This window comes from Herpailurus yagouaroundi, unplaced genomic scaffold, assembly GCF_014898765.1.
Source record: "Herpailurus yagouaroundi ecotype Mexico unplaced genomic scaffold, PumYag 67793, whole genome shotgun sequence".
NCBI lineage: Eukaryota > Metazoa > Chordata > Mammalia > Carnivora > Felidae > Herpailurus > Herpailurus yagouaroundi.
The window spans coordinates 24,264,854-24,289,916 of NW_024420586.1; the positions used below are offsets into that span (position 1 = coordinate 24,264,854).

A 25,063-nucleotide genomic window follows, 5' to 3' on the forward strand; every position below is an offset into this window, starting at 1 on the left:
GGGGCCAGACACACCCCCCCATCCCAGCCACCTAACCACCAAACCCCCCCCCCAACCTCCTTCAAATTTTTTTTTTTTTTTTTTTTTTTTTTTTTTTACAAAGGCGCAGAAACAATTCAATGGATGAAGGAAGGTCTTTTCAACAAATGGTGCCAGAGTAACTGGATCATTCATGAGGAAAAAACAAAATGAATCTCGATTGAAATGTCAGACTTCATAAAAACTTAACCTGAAATGGATCATAGATTCAAATGCACAATGTAAAACCGTCAATGTGTTAAAAGACAACGTGGGGGGAACTCATCAGGACTTAAGGCTTAGTGAGACGTCTTAGATACGACACCAAAAACATGATCAATAAGAGAAAATGCACATATATTTGATTTCACCAGATTAAAAACTGTAGCAAAAGGCACTGTGAGGAGGATGAAATGACAAGCTACAGACTTTGAGAAAGTATCTGGCAAAGACTCATAACTGCCACGTATGAAGGATTCTCAAAATTCAATACTGAAGGAACCAAACAATCCAGTTAGAAAATGGGCCAAAGACATGAAGAGATTTCACCAAACACGACATAGGGGGCACAAATAAGCACCAGAGAATATGTTCAACATCCACAGACAAGCATATTCTAGAATTTCTATGGAAAGGCACAGCCTCTAGAATAGCGAAAGCAGTATTAATGGAGAAGAATAAGGTGGGAGTGAACAAAATAATGTATCGCACGCAGCTCTATGAGAATATAAAATCCCCAGCAAACATAAACTACCGAAATTAATCCCCCCGCTCCCAAAGGCCGTTAAGACCAGTAACCAGAGAAAAGAAAATAATTACAATTTTCGGATTTTATTTTATTTTTTTATTTTATTTTTTAATTTTTTTTTTCAACGTTTATTTATTTTTGGGACAGAGAGAGACAGAGCATGAACGGGGGAGGGGCAGAGAGAGAGGGAGACACAGAATCGGAAACAGGCTCCAGGCTCCGAGCCATCAGCCCAGAGCCTGACGCGGGGCTCGAACTCACGGACCGCGAGATCGTGACCTGGCTGAAGTCGGACGCTTAACCGACTGCGCCACCCAGGCGCCCCTAATTTTCGGATTTTAAAAGACCAGTGCTGAATGTATATTGGTGCAGTCACTGTGGTAACAGTATGGAGATTCCTCAAAAAACTGAAAAACAGAAATACCATATGATTTGGTAATTCCACTACTGGGTATATACTCAAAGAAAATGAAAACACTAATTCAAAAAGATATATGCACCCCTATGTTTACTGAAGCATTATTTATGATAGCCAAGATATGGAAGCAACCCACGTGTCCATGCATGGATGAATGGACAAAGAAAATGGCTGAATCTTAAAGAAAATAATCTCTATGCCATTTTAACATATAAAAAGATAGAAATCTCCTGGATTCCTGTTAAAAAGTGGCAGAACCTTAATATCGACATATGCAAATATAGTACAAAGACAAGAAAAGTATAAACAGTTTTCTTCTAGTGGCAAAATTTTTAAATAAAATATTACTAATTCAAATCCAACCTTGTCTCATAAGAAAAATTCCTCCTAGCCAAACAGAATTATCCCAGGAAGTCAAAGATGGGGCCACACTACATATCAGTATAATTCATTACAACAGTCAATTAAAGAGAACAACACCATAAGACTAGTAACATCAAAAAGCATCTGGGGGCGCCTGGGTGGTTCAGTCAGTTAAGCGTCCGACTTCAGCCCAGGTCATGATCTCACGGTGAGTTCGAGCCCCGCATCCGGCTCTGTGCTGACAGCTCAGAGCCTGGAGCGTGCTTCGGATTCTGTGTCTCCCCTCTCTCTCTCTGCCCCTCCCCTGCTCATGCTGTCTCTCTCTCACAAGAATAAACATAAAAAAAAACACATTTTTTTTAATATATGAAATTTATTGTCAAATTGGTTTCCATACAACACCCAGTGCTCATCCCAAAAGGTGCCCTCCTCAATACCCATCACCCACCCTCCCCTCCCTCCCACCCCCATCAACCCTCAGTTTGTTCTCAGAGAAAAAACATTTTTTAAAAAAGCATCTGACACAATTCAGGAGCCATTCCTAATAAAAATACAAATTAAAATGGGAACATAAAAAGCTACTTAAATATTATAATGGCTACCAAAAAATCACCAGAAAACATTATGCTAAAGAGTGCCCAGATCGTAAGACTTAATATCATTAGGATGGTAATATTCTTGAAAACGATGTTCAGGTACAACATGACCCCTGTCAAAATCCAAGCTGGAATTTGTACAGAGGGTTCTAAGTGGATCTTAAAATTCATATGGAAATGCAAGGGACCCTGAATAGCCAAAATATTGAATAAGAACATAATTGGAGGACACACATTTCCCAATGTCAAAACTTACTACAGGAGCGCCTGGGTGGCTTAGTCGGTTGAGCGTCCGACTTTGGCTCAGGTCATGATCTCCTGTTCAGCAGAGCCCACTTCAGATCCTCTGTCTCCCTCTCTCTCTGCACCTCCTCTGCTTTTGCTCTCTTAAAGATAAATAAAACATTTAAAAAAATCTTACTACAAAGCTACACAAATCAATACAGTGTGGTATTGGCAGAAGGGTAGACATATAGATACATGAAATAGAATTGAGAGTTCAGAAATAAGCCCTTATAGTTACAGTCAATTGATTTTAGATGAGCGCCCCAATATAATTCAATAATTCGTGCTACAAAGTCAACCACCAAGAAAGTGAAAAGATACCCACAAGATGGGAGAAAACAAATGCAAGTCACATAGCTGACAAGGGACTTGCATCCAGAATGTATAAAGAATGTTTACAACTCAATAATAAAAAAAGATCAAATCACTCAATTAATAATAGGCAAAGGATTTGAACTGATATCCCTTCAAAGAAGATACACAAATGGGCAAAAAACACATGGTCAGTGATTACGGGCAGCTATAATGAACTACCACAGACTGGGCAGTTTAAACAACAAGCATTTCTCACAGTGCTGGAGATGGGGAAGCCCAAGATCAAAGCATCAGTAGATCTGGTATCTGGTGAGAACTGCTTCTTCGTTCATAGATGGCCGTCTTCTTGCTGTGTCCTCACATGGCAAAAAGGGGGAAAGGACTCTCTGGGGTCTCTTTTATAAGGGTGCTAATCCCATCATGAGAGCTCCACCCTTATGACCTAATCATTTCCCAAAGGCCTAATCTCCTAATACCATCACATTGGGAATTAGGATTTCAACATATGAGTTTTGGGGGGGACCCAAACATTCAGTCCATTGCACACACGAAAAGGTATTCAATATCAGTAGTCATTAGAGACATAGAAATCAAAACCACAATGAGATACCACTTCACACCCACTAGGATGGCTAGAATAAAAGAAGAAAGGGGTGCCTGGGTGGCTCAGTAGGTTGAGCATCTGACTCCAGCTCAGGTCATGATCTCACGGTTCGTGAGTTCAAGCCCCACATCGGGCTCACTGCTGTCAGCACAGAGCCTACTTCAGATCTTCTGTCCCCCTCTCTCTCTGCCCCTTCCCAACATGTGCTCTCTCTCAAAAATAAATAAATCTTAAAAAAAAAAAACCAGGGGCGCCTGGGTGGCGCAGTCGGTTGAGCGTCCGACTTCAGCCAGGTCGCGATCTCGCGGTCCGTGAGTTCGAGCCCCGCATCAGGCTCTGGGCTGATGGCTCAGAGCCTGGAGCCTGTTTCCGATTCTGTGTCTCCCTCTCTCTCTGCCCCTCCCCTGTTCATGCTCTGTCTCTCTCTGTCGCAAAAATAAATAAACGTTGAAAAAAAAAAAAAACCAGTAGAATAAAAGAAGACAGTGACAAGTGTTGGTGAGGGTGAGACTAATTGGAACCTTCATACATTCCCAGTGGGGTGTAAAATGGCACAGCCATTTTGAAAAACAGTCTGGCAATTCCACTCCCATTCATTCACTCAACACTTAATGAGTTCCACTCCCAAGAGACATGAAAATGTATGTCCACACAAAAAGTTGTACACAAATGTGTACTCAATAACTGTTGAGTGAATGAGTGAATGAATGAATGAATGAATGAACGAACACCTTTGACTTTCAAATTAGTAACAAAATAGAGATTCCCTCTATCAACTATCATTTAACATTGTTCCAAAAGCTCTGGCTAGTGTAAGAGAAGGCAAGGTAATCTGCATAAATATTTGGAAGGAAGAGAGAGTACTATTGTTAATTGGATGGACTGATATTCTATCTAGGAAAACGAAGAGACTATAAAAAGCAACTAGAATTCACATGAGAATCTAATGATTGCATTGGATAAGAAATAAAATACAAAAAAGAAAAAGAAAAATTGACAGATTTTTTTTTCTACGGAAATAGAAAAAATATGCTCTTCACCCTGGTGACAAAAACAAATGTAAAATATCTAAGAATGTAATTTTTTTTTTAAGAAAAAGGTGCTGGGTCTATAAGAAGAAAACTATGAAATACTATAGCTTTAATGGTCATTTTGAAACAAAATAAAATGGTCTTAACATTCAAATGGAAGAATAAATGCTAAGAATACTAAAGAAAACAACCAAAAAAGAAAGAAAAAGAACAGTGAGGGGACTAGCACTGTTGGCTATTAAAGTATTTCTAAAGTCAATACAATTTTTTGAAAGGGAGTAGATACATATATCAGAAGGAAAAATAGAGCTCAGAAACAGAGTGATACACATTTAAAAATTTTTGTGACGGGGCACCTGGGTGGCTCAGTTGGTTGGGCGTCCAACTTCCGTTCAGGTCATGATCCTGTGGTTCATGGGTTCGAGCCCCACGTCAGGCTCTGTGCTGACAGCTTGGAGCCTGGAGCCTGCTTTGGATTCTGTGTCTCCCTCTCTCTCTCTCTCTCTCTCTCTCTCTGTCCCTCCCCTGCTCATGCTCTGCCTCTCTGTCTCAAAAATAAATAAACATTTAAAAAAATAATAATAATAATAATAAAATTATTCTAAAAAATAAAAAATTTTGTGACAAAAGAGGCATTTAATTGAGTTAGAAAAGTATATTCCTTTAATGATTGGTGCTGGCAAATTTCCTATCCAAATGGAAGATACAAACACTGATCTCATCTCACATCACACACCAGAGTAAATTTCAGTTTGATTGAAATTTAACTTTAAAAATTAAAACAATAAAAATGTTAAACTTAAGGCATCTATATATTTATTTTTTTAAGGCATGTATTTATGGAAGCACAAAGCAGGAAGAATTCAGTAGGCAAGACAAGATACTCATAATATGAAAAGGAAAAAGAGAGCTCTAATCAGATGATTATTTTTTTCTATGTGAAGACATCTTCCAAAAATCAAGATACAAAGAGAGATCGAGGGGAAAAAAATCACAGTAAATGACAGAAGCTTAATATTCACAAATTAGAAAGACAAACCACCTGAAGGGAAAAAAGAGCAAGGAATATGAAAACTTTAAAAAAACAGATTTTGGGGCACCTGGGTGGCTCAGTCAGTTAAGCGTCTGAGTCTTGATTCTGGCTCAAGTCATGATGTCACAGTTGGTGGGATGGAGTCCTGCATCGGGCTCTGCGCTGATGGCATGGACCCTGGCTTGGGTTCTCTCTCCCTTTCTTTCTGCCCCTTCCCCACTAACTCTCTCTCTCTCTGTCTCTCTCTCTCAAAAAAAAAAAAAAACATTGAAAAATACATTTCAATGACGAATAAATACGAGAAGATATTCAACCACTAGTTGCCAGGAAAATGCACATCAAAGTAAAACAAGATACTAGGTACCATTTACTTTACAAAACTAAAGACAAATACCATTCTGTTTGGCTCTCAGAATGGGGAAAACGAAGAAAAGCAGCAATATTCAGTGTAGGAGACAATATTAGAATGAGCCCTTTGAGTATAGTTTAGAAATCAATAACCAAAATGTCAACTCTTGGGGAAATTGAAATCTCCTATCTAAATACGAGGGTCAGAGAGAAAACTGCAACACAAATCAGAAAACGTTAGAAGTAAACTACAGTGAAAATGTTACACATCAAAATGCGTTACACGGAGCTAAAGCGTTCTTAGGGGAAAATTCATCAACTTAATGCTTATATTATAAAAGAAAATGATTGAATGTTAACGAGATAAGCATTCAAGTCAGGAATTTAAAAAGATGCGTGAAAGAAAAAAAAAAAAACCCAAAGAAGATAAATAATGAAACCAAGGGGAGACATTAATGACGTAGAAGAAAAAGATACAGGAGGCCCAACAAAGTCAAAGTGGGGTTCTGAAACCATCCCATGTCAGTTTCAGACCACCTATCACTGACTGACTCCATGAAGCATCATATCTGATTCCCTTGGCCCCTCTGTTACTAGTCCCAAATAAATGCATCAATGACACCACGGAAACCTTGACCATCCACTCAATAAATCCCATCACGCACCTCATAGACCATGCAACACTCACCTCCCGGTTGGAATCACTCATTCAGTCATTCATTGATTCTTCAATACTCACCCCACAAACTCTCCACCATTTACTCCACAGACCATTTCATTACTCCCTAAAGGCCCTCATCACTCACCCACTGAACTCCAATCAGTCATCTTGCAGACCCCCATCACTTACCCCACCAACCCGCTATGACTTACCCCTCAGAACTCCCATCATTGTTCCACAGACCTCCATCACTTACTCTACAGACCCCCTCAGTGACCTGTGAGAGTCGTCACCACTCACCCCGTAGACTCCTCATCGCTCACCTCATAGACCCGCCAATAGTCACCCCACAATTCTCCCATCACTCATCCCACAGACCACCCATTTTATTTTCCCCGTTGACCCCATCACTCACCCCCAAACCCTTGTCACTCCCTCTACACACCTCCTCCTAGGGACCTCAGAGAAGCCTCATCATCACTGGCCCTAAAGAGTACCATCACTGTGTACGAAATCCATGTCGTAACAGCCTCATAATCGTATCAATTGCTTTACTGGCCCAACTGTGCCGCCTCTGTTAAACTCCGTCCCGGGCCCCTAAGTGTTGAAACTACCTCTGAGGGACTCTTCCGTGTCTGGACTTCCCCGTGCACATGCTCAGTGTCAGCTTGGGAGCGGCCGGCCGCCCGCAAGCCCACGGGGTGCACTCGCGAGGTGCCAGCGCGTGTGCGCGTGTCGGAGGAGAGGCGGGCTTTCAAGTGTTCTTTAGTGACTTTGTCAGGCAACTAACATGGCTGTCCCCTCGGGAGTGTCTCTACGGGAGTCGCCATCTTGGAAGGGTGGTCATTTCGGCCGCGGGGCCGCCGGGTCCCAGGCCCGATCCGCCCCTGCGGGATCTGCCGGGGAGAGCGAGCCGGCCGGAGCGCGCGCTGGGCCGCCGGGACTCCTCCCGCCGCGGGGCAGCATCCTCCCCGGCGGCCGCCCGGGCGCAGGCCCTGCCCAGCGCTCAGGGGGCCCCGCCCTCGGGCCGCATCCCCGGGGGTGGGGGTGGGGGGGGGGGAGCCGCGGCGTCTTCAAAAGCCGCTGGGCCACCCTGCGTCTCCCGCCGCCCCGTCCCAGCTGGCAAGACGCCGCGGAGCGGCAGGCTCAGAGATCGGCCCGCCCCCGCCCCGGCCTCCGCCCCGGCTCCCCCGCTCCGGGGAACGGAAAAGGCCCCGGACGGCCCGGGGCGCCGCGACATGCCCACCTGCCGGCGCTTCTGTCCGCCCCGTCGGCTGAGGGCACCGCCGGGCTCCTCCACTGTCACCGACCCTGGGTGGTTCCCACGGGGTGGGGGGAATAGTACGTGTCAGATTTAGGCCAGGAAGCGGAAGTCGCCCGCAGCGAGAGTTTAACCACTCTGGGCGCGGGGAGCGGAGGTGATTTAGCGCCAGGGACCAAGTGTCTGCGGAGCGACTAATTGCGGGACCTGTGACATCAGTGGTGGGGCATTTCCTCCAGTTTAAAAAAATCGAGGCATCGACCTTCCTGGCCTCCTTATATAAGCATTAAGGCTAAAAAGTACCAAAGATCCGAGTTTTGATTTATTTCCATCCGTGTTCGGTTTCAAGTGCTCATTTGTAAATTCCGCCCCCCCCCTTTAAATCCATGAATTATTGAGAAGTCCATTGTCCAACTTGCAAAACTTCAGGACACACAGGGTAACGGAATGGGTACTTTATTCAGACTGCTGCCCACAGGCAGAACAGCCCAGCCCAGAGTTTCCTGGAGCCTGGGGAGTTTTATAAGAGGAAGGAAACAAAAGCGGCCGAGTGCCAGCTGCACGTTTGGTGGGCTTTGGTCCACACGTGTCGAAAGAAATGCTGCCCCGAAGGAGCTGTTTGCGATTTGACTCATCTCAGTCTGTCACATACTCCTCTAAAATTTAATGACTCTACAGCGGATTTAGAGGGAGTGCAGCAAATTTGACAGTTCCTTACACCGTTTTTCATTTTCCCAAACACCAAGATAATCCAATGTTACTGATTTCTAACCTAATTGCATTGTGGTCTGGGAACATTGTCTGAATGATGTTAAGTGTTTGAAATTTGTTGAAACTTGTCTTAAGGCTCAAGTATGGGCCCAGTTTTCAAAAATGTTTCATCTCTTCATTGAAAAGACGGTTATTTTGGGGCGCCTGGGTGGCCCCGACTTTGACTCAGCTCACAATCTCATGGTTTGTGAGTTTGAGCCCAGTGTCTGGCCCTGTGCTGACAGCTCACAGCCTGGAGCCTGCCTTGGATTCTGTGTCTCCCTCTCTTTCTGCCCCTCCCCTGCTTGCGCTCTCTTTCTGTCTTTCAAAAATGAATAAACATAAAAAAAATTTTTTTAAAGAAAAAATGGCTATTTTCCAGTTGTGGCATTTAGCGTATGTGTTTGTTGGCTCAAGCTTGTTAGTTGGGTCTTTAAAAATGTGTTATTTTGTTCACCTGGGCGGCTTAGTCCGTTGAGCCTCTCACTCTTGATTTCTGATCAGGTCACGATCTCAGGGTTCCAGATGGTCCTGTGATGGAGCCCACAGCATGGAGCCTGCTTGGGATTCTCTCCCTCCCCTGTGTGCACATGAGTGCACATGCGCTTGCTCTCTCTCTCTCTCAAAAATAAATAAATACTTTTTAAAAATGTGTTATTTCCTTCCTGATGACTTTCTTCTTTGTGCGCTGAGTTCCTAGAAAGGAGAGAGATTCTCCCACTGTATTGCTAAGTCAGGTTTTCATTGTGCTAGTCAATTTTTGCTTCCTATATTTTGAAGTTTATTAATAAATTTAGGTAAGGATATTTTGTTGTCGAATAGATACAGCCAAATCACTTTCCCAAAAGACTGTACCATTCCTACTCCCACCAGCAACATATGAGTTCACAGAGGCAAATTTTCTCAGCCCTGGATGTTGATGCTGTCTTTAATGTTTGCCAATCTGGGGACTAGTAGTATTTAATTTGCTTTAATTTGCTTTTTCCTGATTACTAGTGCAACTGAGGATCTTTTCCTGTTTGTTGACCACTTAGATTTTCTCTTCTGTAAGTCTTCATATCCTTTGTCCAATTTACTTTGATTTGTGGTTTTTTTATCCGTTTGTAGAAGCTCTTTGTGCATTAGGGATATCAACCCTTTGTGAGTTGCATTGTAGTATTTCCCCCTTCACTCTTTTTCTCCTTTGCATTTTATAGGTGTCCTTTGATATGTAACTAGAAAAATGTATTCTCTCATCAGAAATGTCTACGCTTTCCTTCCTGGCTTCTGTATTTCCTGTCTAGCGTGGTCCTCCTCCTCCGTTCCAGGTAGGCTTACAAAGATAGTCTTAACATTTATTTGATTTGTATTGCTTTAATTGTTTCTACTTAAACCTTTAATCTAGTTGGAATTTACTGTGGCCTACGGTATGAGGTCAAGGTCAAGCTTTGTTTTTGCTGCGTCAAAAACAAGTCGTGACTTAGATTGGGAGATGTTAATTACAAAGACTGTTGCAAATAGGGAGAAAGCTTCCATTTCAGAAATGTGCAATTCTCTCCAAACCAAACAAAAAGGCTTCTCCTTTATAGATAGGGTAAGGGGGAGGCAAAGCGAGCTAAGCAGAATCTGTAAGAGGAGAAGCTGCTTAAGCAGGGGAATGGCCAGTAGGATCTGACTGGAAAGTGCCCACTGTGGTCAGTGGATTCCCACCCAGGAGAGGCTGAGAAGAGGGAGCAGTGTTCCACATGTTCTTGTGTTTTCTCAGGGGCGGGGACGAGCAGAGTTCAGGAGCCTGTAGGAAACAGGAGCGCAACTTGTTCTGATTAAATCAGTATTTCTGAGGCAAGGAACGGGAATTTGGAAGGTGTCTGTCCTTGTCATAGGTAAACAACAGGAGCATCCATGAGTCCTAAGTCACGTAGGGAAGGGGAGTTCTTTGCAGTAAGCTGTTTTCCAGGATCACAAGGTTCAGGTAAAATTCAGCAGTAGGGGCCCCGGGGAGGCTCAGTTGGTTGAGCGTCCGGCTTCGGCTCAGGTCATGATCTCACGGTTTGTGAGTTTGAGCCCCGCGTTGGGCTCTGTGCTGACAGCTCAGAGCCTGGAGCCTGCTTCGGATTCTGTGTCTCCCTCTCTCTCTGCCCCTCTCCTGCTTGCACTCTGTCTCACTCACTCTCTCTCAAAAATAGATAAACATTAAAACAATAAAATAAAAAAGATATTAAAAAAAATTCAGCAGTATCAGCTGGCACTGTTCATGGGACACACTGCCCTGTATCCACTGAATGAAATATCACTTTTGTCATACAACATTGCAAGTATGTTTTGCTTGATCTGAACTCTGTTGTGTCTCTGTAACCGAATTTCAAAGGATTTTTGCTTCTTGCAAATTTATTTTTCTAAGAACTCTCTGAAGTTTGAGATGGAGTTTCAAAATGAATGTTGGGGCGCCTGGGTGGCTCAGTCCATTAAGCGTCCGACTCTTCATTTCTGTTCAGGTCATGATCTCATGGTTCATGTATGCAAACCCTACATCGGGCTCTGTGCTGACAACCCAGAGTCTGCTTGGGATTCTCTCTCTCTCTCTCTCTCTCTCTCTCTCTCTCTCAAAATAAATATGCAATACAAAACTATTGGGATTCTGATTGGAGCTTATTACCCTAATATAATAGTTTGGGAAGAATTACTGTTTTTTATTTCATGTGTCTCTATTTGATTATGTCTTACATACTGCAATGACATTTTGTAGTCTTCTTATAAGTCCATTGTCTTTTTTGGTTAAATTTGTTCTTAGGTATTTACCATACCTTCGTTGTAATTGTCAAGACTTATGTTGGCTAATCCTATCTACGTACTGTTAGTATAGGATGAAAATACCTATTTTTATAATTTTATCTTGTATCCAGCCCCTTACCAAAACTACCTACCAATTCTGGTAGCTTCTTAGTATAGTCGCTAAAGTTTTCTAATTGACAGTGATATCAGATACAGATAATATTCTTTCTTTTATCCAATATTTGGTGTGATTATTTCTTCTTTTTTATTGTGTTAGCTGTTCAGCACAGTAGCTCGTGTGGCTCATGTGGCTCTTTAAATTCATTAGGAAACAGACTCTTAATTATAGAGAACAAACTGATGATTACCAGAGGGGAAGGGGTGGGGGATGAGTTAAATAGGTGATGGGGATTAAGGAGTGCACTTGTCATGATGAGTGCTGGGTGATGTATGGGAGTGCTGAATCACCTGAAACTAATATAACACTGTATGTTAACTAACTGGAATTAAAATAAAAACTTTAAAAGCCTAAATAAATAGATAAACAAACAAACAAATAAATTTAAATGTATTTAAGCCAAATAAATTAAAATTCAGTTTCTTAGTTACCTAGCCACATTTCAGATGTTCAATAGCTACATATGGCTAGTGGCTACTGTCTTGGGCAGCACTAAATATAAAACATTTCTGGACAGTGGTATTGGACAATGCTGAAATACAGCCTTCAAAATAATGTTGAGGGGCGCCTGGGTGGATCGGTCAGTTAAGCATCCGATATTGGCTCAGGTCATGATCTCATGGTTTGTGGGTTCAAGCTCTGCATTGGGTTCTGTGCTGATAGACCAGAGCCTGGATCCTGCTTCGGATTCTGTATCTCCCCCTCTCTCTGGCCCTCTCCCACTTGCACTCTGTCTCTCTCTGACTCTCTGTCTCTCTCTCTCTCAAAAATAAATAAACATTAAACAAAAATTAAGAAAACAGGGGCGCCTGGGTTGCTCCGTCCGTTAAGCGGCCGACTTTGGCTCAGGTCATGATCTCATGGTCCATGGCTGCTTCAGAGTCTGTGTCTCCCTCTCTCTCTGCCCCTCCCCCATTTGCACTCTGTCTCTTTCTGCCTTTCAAAAATGAATAAATGCTAAAAAAAATAAAAAATAAAAATTAAGAAAACAAAAACAAACCCAAAATAATGTTGAATAATACATGTAGTAGAGAACATCCCTATCTTGTTGCCAATTTTAATGGAAATAATTTAAACATTTTACCATTTAGTATAAAGTTTTCAGGTGATTTTTGGAAAATGGTTGTGTTAATTTTAAGTAGTTTCCTTCTATTGCTATTTTGAGTTTTTAATCATTCATGTAATGGCTACTGAATTGTACCATATACTTTTGAAATATTAATAGCATTTCTAAAGTATTGATGTAATGAATTATGTTGACTGACTTATAAATATTAAACCATACTAGCATTTCTAGAGTCATCTTCTTTTTAATTTTTTTTTATTTGAGAGAGAGGGGGAGAGAGAGAGAGAGAGAGAGAGAAATTGTATGTGTGTGTGTGTGTGTGTGTGCGCGCAAGCTGGGGAGAGGGGCAGAGAGAGAGAGAGAGAGAGAGAGAGAGAGAATCTCAAGCAAGCTCCACACTCAGCACAGAGAGAGAGAGAGAGAGAGAGAGAGAGAGAGAGAGAATCTCAAGCAAGCTCCACACTCAGCGCAGAGCCCGACATAGGTAGGACTCGATCCTATGACTGTGGGATCATGACCTGAGCCAAAGCAAGAGTCCAAATTTTGGCTCAGGCCATGATCTCATGGTTCATGAGTTCGAGCCCCATGTCAGGCTCTGTGCTGATCTCTCGGAGCCTGGAGCCTGCCTCCAATTCTGCATCTCCCTCTCCTTCTGCCCCTTCCCTACTCACGCTCTGTCTCTCCCTCTCAAAAACAAACAAACATTAAAAAAATAAGCTGAGTAGTTTTATAACTATTTTTTGGTTTTAGGACTCTGACAGCCTTTCTTCATATTATTCTATCTTTGTCCCTTTTGGTCCACACTGTCAGTGTTTCTGACGGTCTAACATTCTCAAAAACCTTGCAGGTCTCCTGTGTATGTCACAGGGATTCACATCATTAGAGAAGAAGAACGTCCACAGGTTTTTCTTCATTAATCCCCTCTCTACTCCTGGCTTCTGCTGTGAAGGTTGAGGGGCTCCATGAATCACATGCTTAATCTCTTCAGTACTAGCAGAAGGTTGTATGGCCACACCCTTGGCCCCATCTCCAGAACATGCTTTCCTGACAGTGAATCTCCTAATTTTAGCACCTTCTGCAATCTTGATAGGCTGAGGATTTCCCAAATCATCAAGTGCTGGCTCCTTTTTACTTAGTAGTTCTTCCTTCAGTTTCTCTCCTCTCACTTTTTACTATAAGCAGCAAGTAAAAACCAGGCTGCACCTTCAACACTTTGCTTAAAAATTTCCTCAACTAGGGGCGCCTGGGTGGCTCAGTCGGTTGAGCGACCGACCTCGGCTCAGGTCACGATCTCACGCTTTCTGAGTTCAAGCCCCGCATCGGGCTCTGTGCTGACAGCTTGGAACCTGCTTCGGATTCTGTCTCCCTCTCTCCCTGCCCCTCCCCTGCTCACACTCTGTGTGTGTGTCTCTCTCTCTCAAAAAGAAATAAACATTAAATTCTTTAAAATTTCCTCAGCTAATAAAACTCAACACCCAAAACCAAATAATCCCGTTAAAAAATCGGCAGAAGACATGAATAGACATTTTTCCAAAGACATCCAGATGGCCAACAGACCTATGAAAAGACGCTCCCCATCACTCATCATCAGGGAAATGCAAATCAAAGCCACGATGAGCTACCACCTCACACCTGTCAGAATGGCTAAAGTCAACAACACAAGAAACAACAGGTGTTGGCAAGGATGTGAAGAAAGGGGAGCTCTCTTGCACTGTTGCTGGGAATGCAAACTGGTGCAGCCATTCTGGAAAACAGTATGGGGACTTCTGAAAAGGTTACGAATAGAACTACCCTCCAAGCCGTCCATTGCACTACTAGGTATTTACCCAAAGGACACAAAAATACTGCTTCGAAGGGGTACATGCACCTTGATGTTTATAGCAGCATTATCAACAAGAGCCACATTATGGAAGGAGCCCAAATGGCCATCGACTGGTGAATGGACAAAGAAGACAAAAAAGTATAGTGCTAAGTGAAATAAGCTAATCAGAGAAAAACAAATACCGTATGATTTCACTCATATGTGAAATGTAAGAAACAAAACAAATGAACATAGGGGGCAAAAGAGAGGCAAGCTAAGAAACAGACTCTTAACTATAGAGAACAAGCTGAGGGTTACTGGAGGGGAGGTGGGTGAGGGGAATGGGTTAAACAGGTGATGGGGATGAAGGAGGGCACGTGTTGTGATGGGCACCACGTGTTGTATGTAAGTGATCAATCACTAAATTCTATGCCTGAAACTAATATTGCATTGGGTGCTAACAAGCTGGGGGTTAATAAAAACTTGGGGCAAAAATCTCCTCAGCTCGATATCCAAGTTCATTGCTTATACGTTCTGCTTTCCATATCACTGTAGGACACAATTAAGCTACATTTTCTGTTACGCTATAACGGGAATCGCTTCTCCTCCAGTTTCCAATAACACGTTCCACCTTTCCTTCTGAGCCCTCATGAACAGCACCTTGAATGCTCATATTTATGCCAATATTTTATTTAATATATAATATATACTATATTATATTAATATAGATCATATCAATATACATTATGTATTATAATATATATTAATATACATCATATATTAATATATTATACTATATTATATATTATATATATATTGCCTAAGACAATATAAGCTTTTCCACCATGTTCCTCACTTCTGAGCCCTCACCAGCAGCACCTTCAGCATCTATATTTCCACCAGCAGTCTGTTTTAGGCAACCTGGGCCTTTTCTGTCCTGCTTTTTAACATTCTTCCAGCCTCTTTTACCCAGTTACCCCATTCTGGAGCCACTTTTGCATTTTTAGAAATCTGGTATAGTTGTACCATCCTTCCAGTAGCAAACTCTGTTTCCTATTGCGGCTGGGACAAATCACCACAAAGCTGGGTGGCTTAAAACAACAGATATTTATAATCTCACAGTTCTGGAGGCCAGAAGTCCCAAATCAGGATCACTGGGCCAAGATCGAGGTGCTGGCAGGGTCATGCTCCCTCTGGGAGCTCTAAGGGAAAATTCACTCCTTGCTCTTTCCAGCTTCTGGTGGCTTCTGGCATTCCTTGGCTTGTGGCCCCATCACTCCAATATCTGCCTACATAGTCACATTTTCTTCTCTTTGTGTGATCTCCCTTTGCCTCCCTCTCATAAAGGCACTTTCCCCTGCAATTAGGGCCCACCTGGATAGTTCAGGCGAATCTCTTTATTGCAAATCCTTCATCACATCTGCAAAGTCCTTTCATGGCAACATTCACAGGTTTCCAGGGTTAGAACATGGGTTTCTTTCAGGGAGGCATAACTCAGCCTACCTCAATAAGGAAAGAGAATGTCCAGATAGTAGTAGGTAAATAGAGCCAAGAGTTCTCAGAAACAAGTTGCCATAATTTTTAGCACTATGCAAAAACAACAGAAGAGGGAGCTCTGACATTTAAGAAGCTAACCCTGAACCCCACCTCCCTCCAAAAGTTCAGGAAGATCAATTTTGTATAAAGAGCTACAACAATGTTCGGAGGGGAAATCCCATACAATGTAGCTAGAAGGCTAAAGAATCAGGGGCAGAATACCATCCTTAGAGACAGTAAAAGCACGCCCAAAACACATGCTAACAGAACAGATCGAAGCTATAGCCAGCTATTTTGAACAAGCTAAGAGACATTAAGAAAATGACGGAAGGGGGCGCCTGGCTGGCTCAGTCGGTGGAGTGTGCCACTCTCGAGCTCGGGGTTGTGGGATTGAGCCCCGTGTTGGGTATAGAGATTACTTAAAAATAAAATCTTTCAAAAAAAGAGGAAATGGTGTAAGATAATGGAGAACATAAAATAAGTACTAGAAAAATTCAGAAACGACTTGATAGATCTCAGGAAATATTTGGAAATAAAAGAAAAAGATCATTTGAGGATAGAAGATTAAACTACAAGGAACACAAAGCAAATACACACAACACATGATGGCTTAAGAGAAGTAGAAGGTGATAAGCAGGAACATGTTTCTTCAAATAAAAAAGAAAAAGATTTGAGAACAAATGACAAATATCGAGTTAGAAAGAGACGATCTAATTGTTACACCATCAGAGTCCCTGAACAAGAATACCAGATCGGGGCACCTGGGTGGCTCAGTCGGTTAAGTGTCCGACTTCGGCTCAGGTCATGATCTCATGGTTTGTGGGTTCGAGCCCCGCATCGGGTTCTGTGCTGAAAGCTCAGAGCCTGGAGCCTGTTTCAGATTCTGTGTCCCCCTCCTCTCCCCCCACCCCTCCCCCACTCACCCTCTGTGACTCTCTCTTTTTTTTTTTAATTTTTTTTTTCAACGTTTATTTTTTATTTTTGGGACAGAGAGAGACAGAGCATGAACGGGGGAGGGGCAGAGAGAGAGGGAGACACAGAATGGGAAACAGGCTCCAGGCTCTGAGCCATCAGCCCAGAGCCTGACGCGGGGCTCGAACTCCCGGACCGCGAGATCGTGACCTGGCTGAAGTCGGACGCCTAACCGACTGTGCCACCCAGGCGCCCCAGTCTCTCTTAAAACTAAATAAACATTAAAATAAAAAGAAAAGAAAACCAGATTAAGGGAACAAAAGAAATACTGAAAACTATAATTCCATAAAACTTTCTGGAATAAAAAAGCCCCTGCATACCGAAAGAGCATGCCAGATTTTCTTCTGCTTCTGACTGAGTCGGAGTCACAGGGACCAGATTTACCCTCTCACCTGAAACAAATGAAGTGAGCTCTACGGACATCTCAGCCTGGATAGAGTTTCCCATCACAGCCCTGAGAGGGGAATCCAGGCAGAGCCCGGTGCTCTCCCTGAGTTAAGGAGATGGACTCGGGAGTCCAAGGAGACCAAGGCAGCTGGAGTTCAAGGACAGGGTACTAGAGAGGAGAAAGCTGCACAGAGTTGAAAAGAGCTGAGCTGTAGAGGTCTGTAGAGGGTCCCGCTTGAGCCTTCGGCTAAATACTCCTCAGCTCTTGCATGTGAGGAAACCACCCAAGGCTGGGCAAAGAACCACCAGAAATGATTAGAGGGAATAATCCTCGGAGTTTGCAGAGGGCTGGAAGAAGTTCCTGATCTCACTAGATAGAGTGGAAAGCCTCATAATTTACAGAGGATCAAGTAGACGACTTAGGAGGCCAGCAGTGGGGACCAAATTAGCCCTAGACTAAATGCTGCTCTGCCCATGCCCAATATGGCTTAAAAGCCAGACCCAGAAGAATCAAACTGTTCCCAGACAAATGAATTGTGTCTTAGAAGAAAGCTGAACAATATTCATAGGAATACAAAAATATCCAGCCCCAAGCAAGATAAAAATCACAATGCCTGCCACCTAGTAAAAAATAACCAGGCATCCAGTGAACCAGGAGACATGATACATAATTTTGAGAAAAATAAACCGATTCGAAATGACCCAGAAATGATAGAGAATCTGAATCAATAGTGAAGAACATTAAAACGGTCCTTATAACTCTATTCCAAATGTTCAGAAGCCTAGATTAAGCATATTAAGGCCCAAATAGAACTTCTGGAGATTAAAGCTATAAAATCTGAAATGAAAAATGCATGGATGGAAAAAAACAAAGAAAAAGAAAAAAAAATGCACGGACAGGATTAACAACAGATTAGACATTGCAGAAGAAAAGATTCATGTATTCGAAGGCATAGTGATGGAAACTATCCAAACTGAAGGGAAAAAGAACGGAAAATAGAGCATATCCATCCAGAGTGAACACCAGTACGTCATACCCTCGTAAGTGATTGCACTTAAAAAAAATTTTTTTTTCAACGTTTTATTTATTTTTGGGACAGAGAGAGACAGAGCATGAACGGGGGAGGGGCAGAGAGAGAGGGAGACACAGAATCCGAAACAGGCTCCAGGCTCCGAGCCATCAGCCCAGAGCCTGACGCAGGGCTCGAACTCACGGACCGCGAGATCGTGACCTGGCTGAAGTCGGACGCTTAACCGACTGCGCCACCCAGGCGCCCCAGTGATTGCACTTTAAAATAAAGAAAAAGAGGGAAAAAAAAAAATCTTTGAGCAGCTAGAAAAGAAAAAGAGCAAGTGATAGATCAGGGTAAGAAAATTAGATCATCACACTTTGACAGCAGGATGAAAGAAAATGTGAGCCAAGAACTTTATACCAAGAAAAGCTGTTTTTCAACAAAATGTTATCAACATGCAAAAACTGAAGGAATAGTGTCCTCATCATTCCTTTCTGAGGAATCTATGAAAGAACAAGCTTCAGTACTGAACGAAGGAGTAAGACTAAATAGTAGTTCAAACAGAGAGGTGAGTATGTAGTGGCTCAGGTAGTGTAGATAAAAACGCAACCATGAAAATAATTGGGGGAGGGGCGCCGGGGTGGCTCGGTCAGTTGGGCCTCTGACTTCGGCTCAGGTCACGATCTCGCAGTTCCTGAGTTCGAGCCCCACGTCGGGCCCTGTGCTGACGGCTCAGAGCCTGGAGCCTGCTTCGGGTTCTGTGTCTCCCTCTGTCTCTGCCCCTCCCCTGCTCACGCTCTGTCTCTGTCTCCCTCTCTCTCTCTCTCTCAAAAATAAATAAACATTAAAAAAATAAAAACAATTGGGAAAGAATATGCTCATGTCTTTAAACTATTCGTGGTAATTAAATCAGTGGTGCAATTAGTATTGTTTTCCTGAGACTGGAGAGCACGCACTAGCAAGCCTGAGCCCGTCCTCCGAAAGTCCTGTTCACAAGGTTTGCCCCTGGCTGGAGTCTCATAACTTGGATTTCGGGAGGTTTCCCACCATTCCCTGACTGATAGGGATGGCTCACGATGTGCACCATGACTGTGCAAACAGTGTGGTGTATGTCAAACATCTGCTTTCGTGCTGGGAATGTGGAATATTGGTACGTGCTTGGCAGAGGGTGACTAGTGACTAAGTCCCAAGAATAACTCATCTTGGGCACTGGGTCTCTAATGGGGCTTCTCCGGGCAGAAACATGTATGGCTGCATTTTTGTTGCTGGGGGAACAGCAATCTGTGTGTGACCCCTCGTGGGAGGAAGACAGTTTTGTTTTGTTTTTCCCTTGCAGATCCTGCCACATAGTTACATGCTGTTATCAAGCTTGGCCATGGGTACAACTATATCCCCGAGTCCTATGAGTCCTTTTAGCTAATCACCGGATGTGGTGGCAGCAGTGGGACCCACTGAAAATTTAGGAAAATGGAACGGGGGTGGGGATGACAAAATCCTGGTGTCTCGGTGGCTGTGGAGTAACCTACAGTATTAAACAGTAACAGGGCTGCAGTCTCTTGGCTACTCTTGGTCCTGCTGGCTAAAGGGAGGAAAAAGAACAACTCAGAAGGTGGCTTTGGTTTTCGTTCTGTCCTCCCAGAAGAGGAGAAAGGCCCCGAATATCCCTCCCCCACGCACAAAATGAGCTTTGCATGAGTTAAAGACAAGGAGGGGAAAGAATCCCCAAATTCCCGCAGGCGGATTTTTGGGTGGACGGAAAATGTTTAGTCCTGTCTTGCTCTCTCCTCCAACTGGAAGAAAATCGGCTAAATTGGATCCGAGGGCTGCAGCAAGGCTTTACATAAGCCAGAGGGACAAAAAGGGCAAAACAAACAAACAAACAAACAAAGAACAAAAAAACACGCCAGCCCTTTCTTTGGCTTAGCAGCTGCCCCTGACAGCTGTAATGTTAACCCTGTAAATGCTGATTTTACAAGCTGGGAGTTTGAGGAAAAAAGAGGGATTTTTACAAAGACCTTGGGTTCTGGGGCTACCGCATGGTGGTGGGGGAGGGGGGTCTGATAACAATTGATGAAGACATTAGACGGTTCATCAGTGCTAGGAAGGTAGAGGAAAGCCATAAATGAAACAAAAAGTGTTGATGGATCACACCCCCCTTGTTTGTCTTGCCTGTGGGCAGATCGCAGTTTAAACTCTGAGTACTGGAGACAGAACAAGACTGTGGAAAAAGGGAGGATGTGAAAAGAGGCAATCTCCATATAGGACACCTCGGGGGAGGGGGGTGGGGGGGCGCCTGGGTAGCTCAGTAGGTTAAGCGACCAGCTCGGATCATGATCTCCCAGTTCGTGGGTTCAAGCCCTGCATCGGGCTTTGTGAGGGAGGCACAGAGCCTTGGGATTCTCTCTCTCCCTCTCTCTCTCCTGCTCGTGCTTGCTCTCTCTCTTTCAAAAATAAATATTAACAAAAAAAAAAAAAAAAAAAAATGGCACTTCAGGAGATTTAAAACTCAGCTTTTAGTGTGCTGGTGTCCCAGCCCCAAACACGTATGTTTGTATGTTTGAGGGGGTCTGTTTGGACTCTAAAAAATTGACAAAATAAAAAGAGCAACTGGGAAAGCATTGCTTGGCACTGGGACTTGGGAACACAGCTGTCCCCTTCCTTGTCTCGGCTTTGCTGCTCCTGAAGAAAGGCTGCTGGCTTAAAAAAAAAAAAAAAAAAATCCTGGATTCCCCAGATCCTAATTGCCTGGGCCTGACTCTGAGCTGAAAGCTGATACTGGCTTCTGCAGCTGTTTTCAGCCCATCCATGAGTTGTGCAGGACTGCAAGCATATCTCAAAGAAAAGAACTCAGATTCTGCACCGGTCCCCTATTTAAGACAGCCTCTGCGGGGCCATAAGCTATGAAAATATCGTAGAGGGGCGCCTGGGTGGCTCAGGCGGTGGAGCATCCGACTTCGGCTCAGGTCATGGTCTCACGGTTCGAGGGTTCGAGTCGCCGCGCGGTGGCCTCTCTGCTGACAGCCTTTCAGCATCCCCTCCCCCTACTCCTCCCCCCTCGCACTCTCCCCAAAATAAATAAATATTTAAAAAAAGAAAGAAAATATTGTGGATGCCAAGTGAATAGGATATTTGAGCTTTTTTTATTATGTGTTTTTTATTATTGAACTAGGGTTGACACACGATATTATATTAGCTTCAGGTGGACAGCGTCGTGATTTGGCACTTCTATACATCGTGTGATGCTCGCCGTGGTGTGAGCATAAGTATGGGCACCATCTGTCGCCGTATAGCGTTACTGCACTTTATTGACTATATTCTCCACGATGTACTTTTCATCCCTGTGACTTATTTAATTAAAAAAATTTTTTTAATGTTTATTTATCTTTGAGAGACAGAGACAGAGAAAAAACATGAGTGGGGGAGGGGCAGAGAGAGAGGCAGACACAGAATCCGAAGCAGGCTCCAGGCTCCGAGCTGTCAGCACAGAGCCCGATGCGGGGCTCGAACCCACAAACTGTGACATCATGACGTGAGCCAAAGCCGGAGGCTTAACCGACTGAGCCACCCCAGGCACCCCGTGACTCATTTATTTTATAACTGGTAGTGTATATTTATTCACCCCCTTGACTTATTTCACCCATCCTCCACCCCTCCCCTCTGAAAACTGCCAATTTTTCTCAAGAAATGCAGAAACAAAGCAAGCCAACAAAAAAATCAGAAACAGATCCATGAATATATTGGAAAATCACACAGATGCCGACAGGAGACAGCTTGCTCTTGGCTTGGCTTCAGATTACTGATATGGGGACTAACTGTGAGGGAACACACAGGGAATGTAACCCTTCACCCACTCCCTACGGATGAGACTCGCGACCCTCTCTTGGAGATGTCTCACTGCTGTTGACTTGCAGTCTTCAAAGTTCTAGATTCCTTGCAGTTTGTAGCCCTGAATTGATAGCCTGACTCTCTTTTCTTCATCTCCCTCTTGCTACACATGCATTTGCCAGCCGTTTGCTTATCAAATGCAGCTGTCCCCAGCATTTTTTTTCTAGGCTGTTCACTGGGAACACGATCTGGACCAAAAGAGTGGGAGTTATGTAAACCCATTTTGGAAAAAAAAAAAAAAAAAGAAAAGAAAACGAAAGTTGAGAATTTCTCCTGACCAGTTCCTGGACGTGATGCATCTTTCTGGTTAAACTGTATAACAATGTTTTTCTTGGGAAAATGATTCTGTCCTTGTTGCACGCAACCCTTCCAGACAAATAAGGTCTGGTGGAGAATAAAATGCTTGGGAAATGTAAGCTTAGGTCACTGAGTGAGACACACTGATGGTGTAACGATGGAGAAATAAGGAAATATCCGGGGAGGAGCCAGGGAGTACAGAGGGCATTAGAGTCCTTTGCCTTTCTGAAGTGTTCCTGGAAGCTTCCCCTCTTCCGGAAGAAAAACGCCCCCTTGGTGTTTCATTTCCAAGCTGCTGTGAGCACCTTGAATGCAAAGTGAGTGATGAGCCCAAGTCACACCTGCCAGGGTGCTGACACCTCCAGATGTTGTCCACACTCATGAAAAGGCGGACATACGGGGGCGCCTGGGTAGTTCAGTTCGTTGAGCGTCCGACTTCGGCTCAGGTCATGATCTCCCGGTTCGTGAGTTCGAGCCCCGCCTCGGGCTCTGTGCTGACAGCTCAGAGCCTGGAGCCTGCTTCGGATTCTGTGTCTCCCTCTCTCTCGGCCCCTCCCCCACTCATGCTCTGTCTCTCTCTGTGTCAAAAATAAATAAACATTAAAAAAAATTAAAAAAAAAAAGAAAAGGCAGACATACGTCTCAGGCATATGTCTCAGGCAAGCAGAACCGACGGAGTCTGGCTTGCCTTCAGGCAGTCTCTCTGGAACTAAGAGCTAAATGTAATTCTGTGGTTTGGACTGGGTGGGAGGCCACACTGGGGACCTGTTAACCCATACCTCCTGACTATTGTCTGTCCTGCTCGGGGTGGGGGGGGGCCCTAACAAGTCTAAACTGTTTCCCGGGGTGCCACATGTGCCCTCTGGATTGCACTTCTTGTGTGTGCACCGACTAGCCCGACACTGTGTTGGCCTGGAAGGCTTTGAGATCAGCTTCTGTTTCCCCACCAGGCTATGCTGTGTCTGAATGGACGCCGTGAGCCAGGTCAAAAAGGATTAAAATAGAAACGTAAGGAGGAAGCCACCTGGCTTTCTAAGATGGATCTTTATGGTTAATGAGATTTGGGTTTTTTTTTTTTAATTTTTTAATGTTTATCTATTTTTGAGAGAGAGAGAGAGAGAGAGAGAGAGAGAATGAGTAGGAGAGGGGTAGAGAGAGAGAGGGAGACACAGGATCTGAAGCAGGCTCCAGGCTCTGAGCTGCCAGCACAGAGCCCCATGCGGGGCTCGAACTTATAAACTGCAAGATCGTGACCTGAGCTGACGTTGGATGCTTAACCGACTGAGCCACCCAAGGGCCCCTGGGATTTGTTTGAACTGGTGAAATCTAGGACCCCTGGAGTGTATAAATGAGGTCAATACTACAGGCCGGTCTCACCCTGCTGCATGTGGTCCTACTGATAATTTTGCTGTAAACTTGACTTGGCCAAGGGGTTAACACAGCAGGCCTGAGACTGCTATCTTTTGAAAGGCCTGCTTGAGAGGTTGGCACTTGGCTGGGACCTTGGATTTGGGGACTGCTCCCACTATCCCTTAACTGATAAGAACGGTTCACTGTGCCCAGACTGTGCAAACAGCATGGTTTATGCATCATCTGCTTTCCTCTTAAGAGTCTAGAATTTTGGAATGTTCTAGGCAGAGAGTGCCTAGTGACCTGCCCCGCAATAATGGAGCATTGAATCTCTAATGGCTTCCCAGGGCAGAAACATCACATATTCGTCACTGTATTTTCATTGCTAGGGAATAGTGAGCTGTGCATGAACCATCGTGGGAGGGAGACAGCATAAGGCAGGCCTGTGTGCATGGCATCCTTTAGACTCTGCCTATGTCTTTTTCTCTTGTTTTTTTTTTTTTCTGCGGCAAATCCTTTCTCTGTATTAAAACTTAGCTGTGAATACAACTATATGTTCAAACCTGTGAGTTTTTCTTTCTTTTGAAGTTTATTTATTTATTTTGAGAAAGAGAGAGAGAGAGAACCACTGGGGCAAAGACAGACAGAAACAGAGGATCCAAAGCGGGCTCCATGCTGACAGCAGAGAGCCCGATGTGGGGCTCGAACTCATGAACCGTGAGATCATGACCTGAGCCAAGGTCTGATGCCTGACCGACTGAGCCGCCAAATGTGAGCTGGTCTTGGGAACCCCTAACACAGTGGGATAAAATAAATGAGTAATTAGGGTATATTCTGTCTGCTCCTGTTATCTTCGAGAACCCCTTATTTTTGATGTGGAAGAAGGAAACACAGATACAATATACAAGAGGTTAAAAACCCAAAAAAATCTGTATTCCTGAGTTTAAATTGGAAATATCACTATGATGTCATAAGATAGTGTATTTAAAAGAAGAAGAATGTGTGTGTGTGTGTGTGTGTGTGTGTGTGTATGCACTTTCTAGCCCTATCTGCCCAAGAGGCCTAGAAACAGTGAGCAACTCAGTAACTGAGCCAGCCAGGTGCCCCAAACACCTAACAACAGCTTTAAAATTTTTTTTTTAACGTTTATTTATTTTTTGGGGGACAGAGAGAGACAGAGCCTGAACGGGGGAGGAGCAGAGAGAGAGGGAGACACAGAATCCGAAACAGGCTCCAGGCTCTGAGCCATCAGCCCAGAGCCCGACGCGGGGCTCGAACTCACGGACCGCGAGATCGTGACCTGGCTGAAGTCGGACGCTTAACCGACTGCGCCACCCAGGCGCCCCCAACAATATCTTTTAAAGCAGAAGACCAAACCACAATGTTTGGGATGTAC

At 43.9% G+C, this 25,063-nt stretch overlaps 1 protein-coding gene across 4 annotated transcripts in view; it reads right to left on the reverse strand.

Annotated features, from left to right (window-relative positions):
• The window catches only part of ZNF41 (zinc finger protein 41), a 46,311-nt gene extending 38,500 nt beyond the window's left edge, over nt 1-7,811 (reverse strand). Inside the window, exon 1 of one of the 4 annotated variants that reach the window (XM_040468700.1) lies at nt 7,667-7,811. The gene's annotated coding sequence lies outside the window, so the exon portion shown is untranslated. Of the gene's footprint in view, nt 1-6,865; nt 7,385-7,666 lie in introns of those variants that run through there. The other 3 variants (XM_040468697.1, XM_040468699.1, XM_040468698.1) reach the window with 3 other exon arrangements.
• Between the last annotated feature and the right edge of the window lie 17,252 nt (nt 7,812-25,063).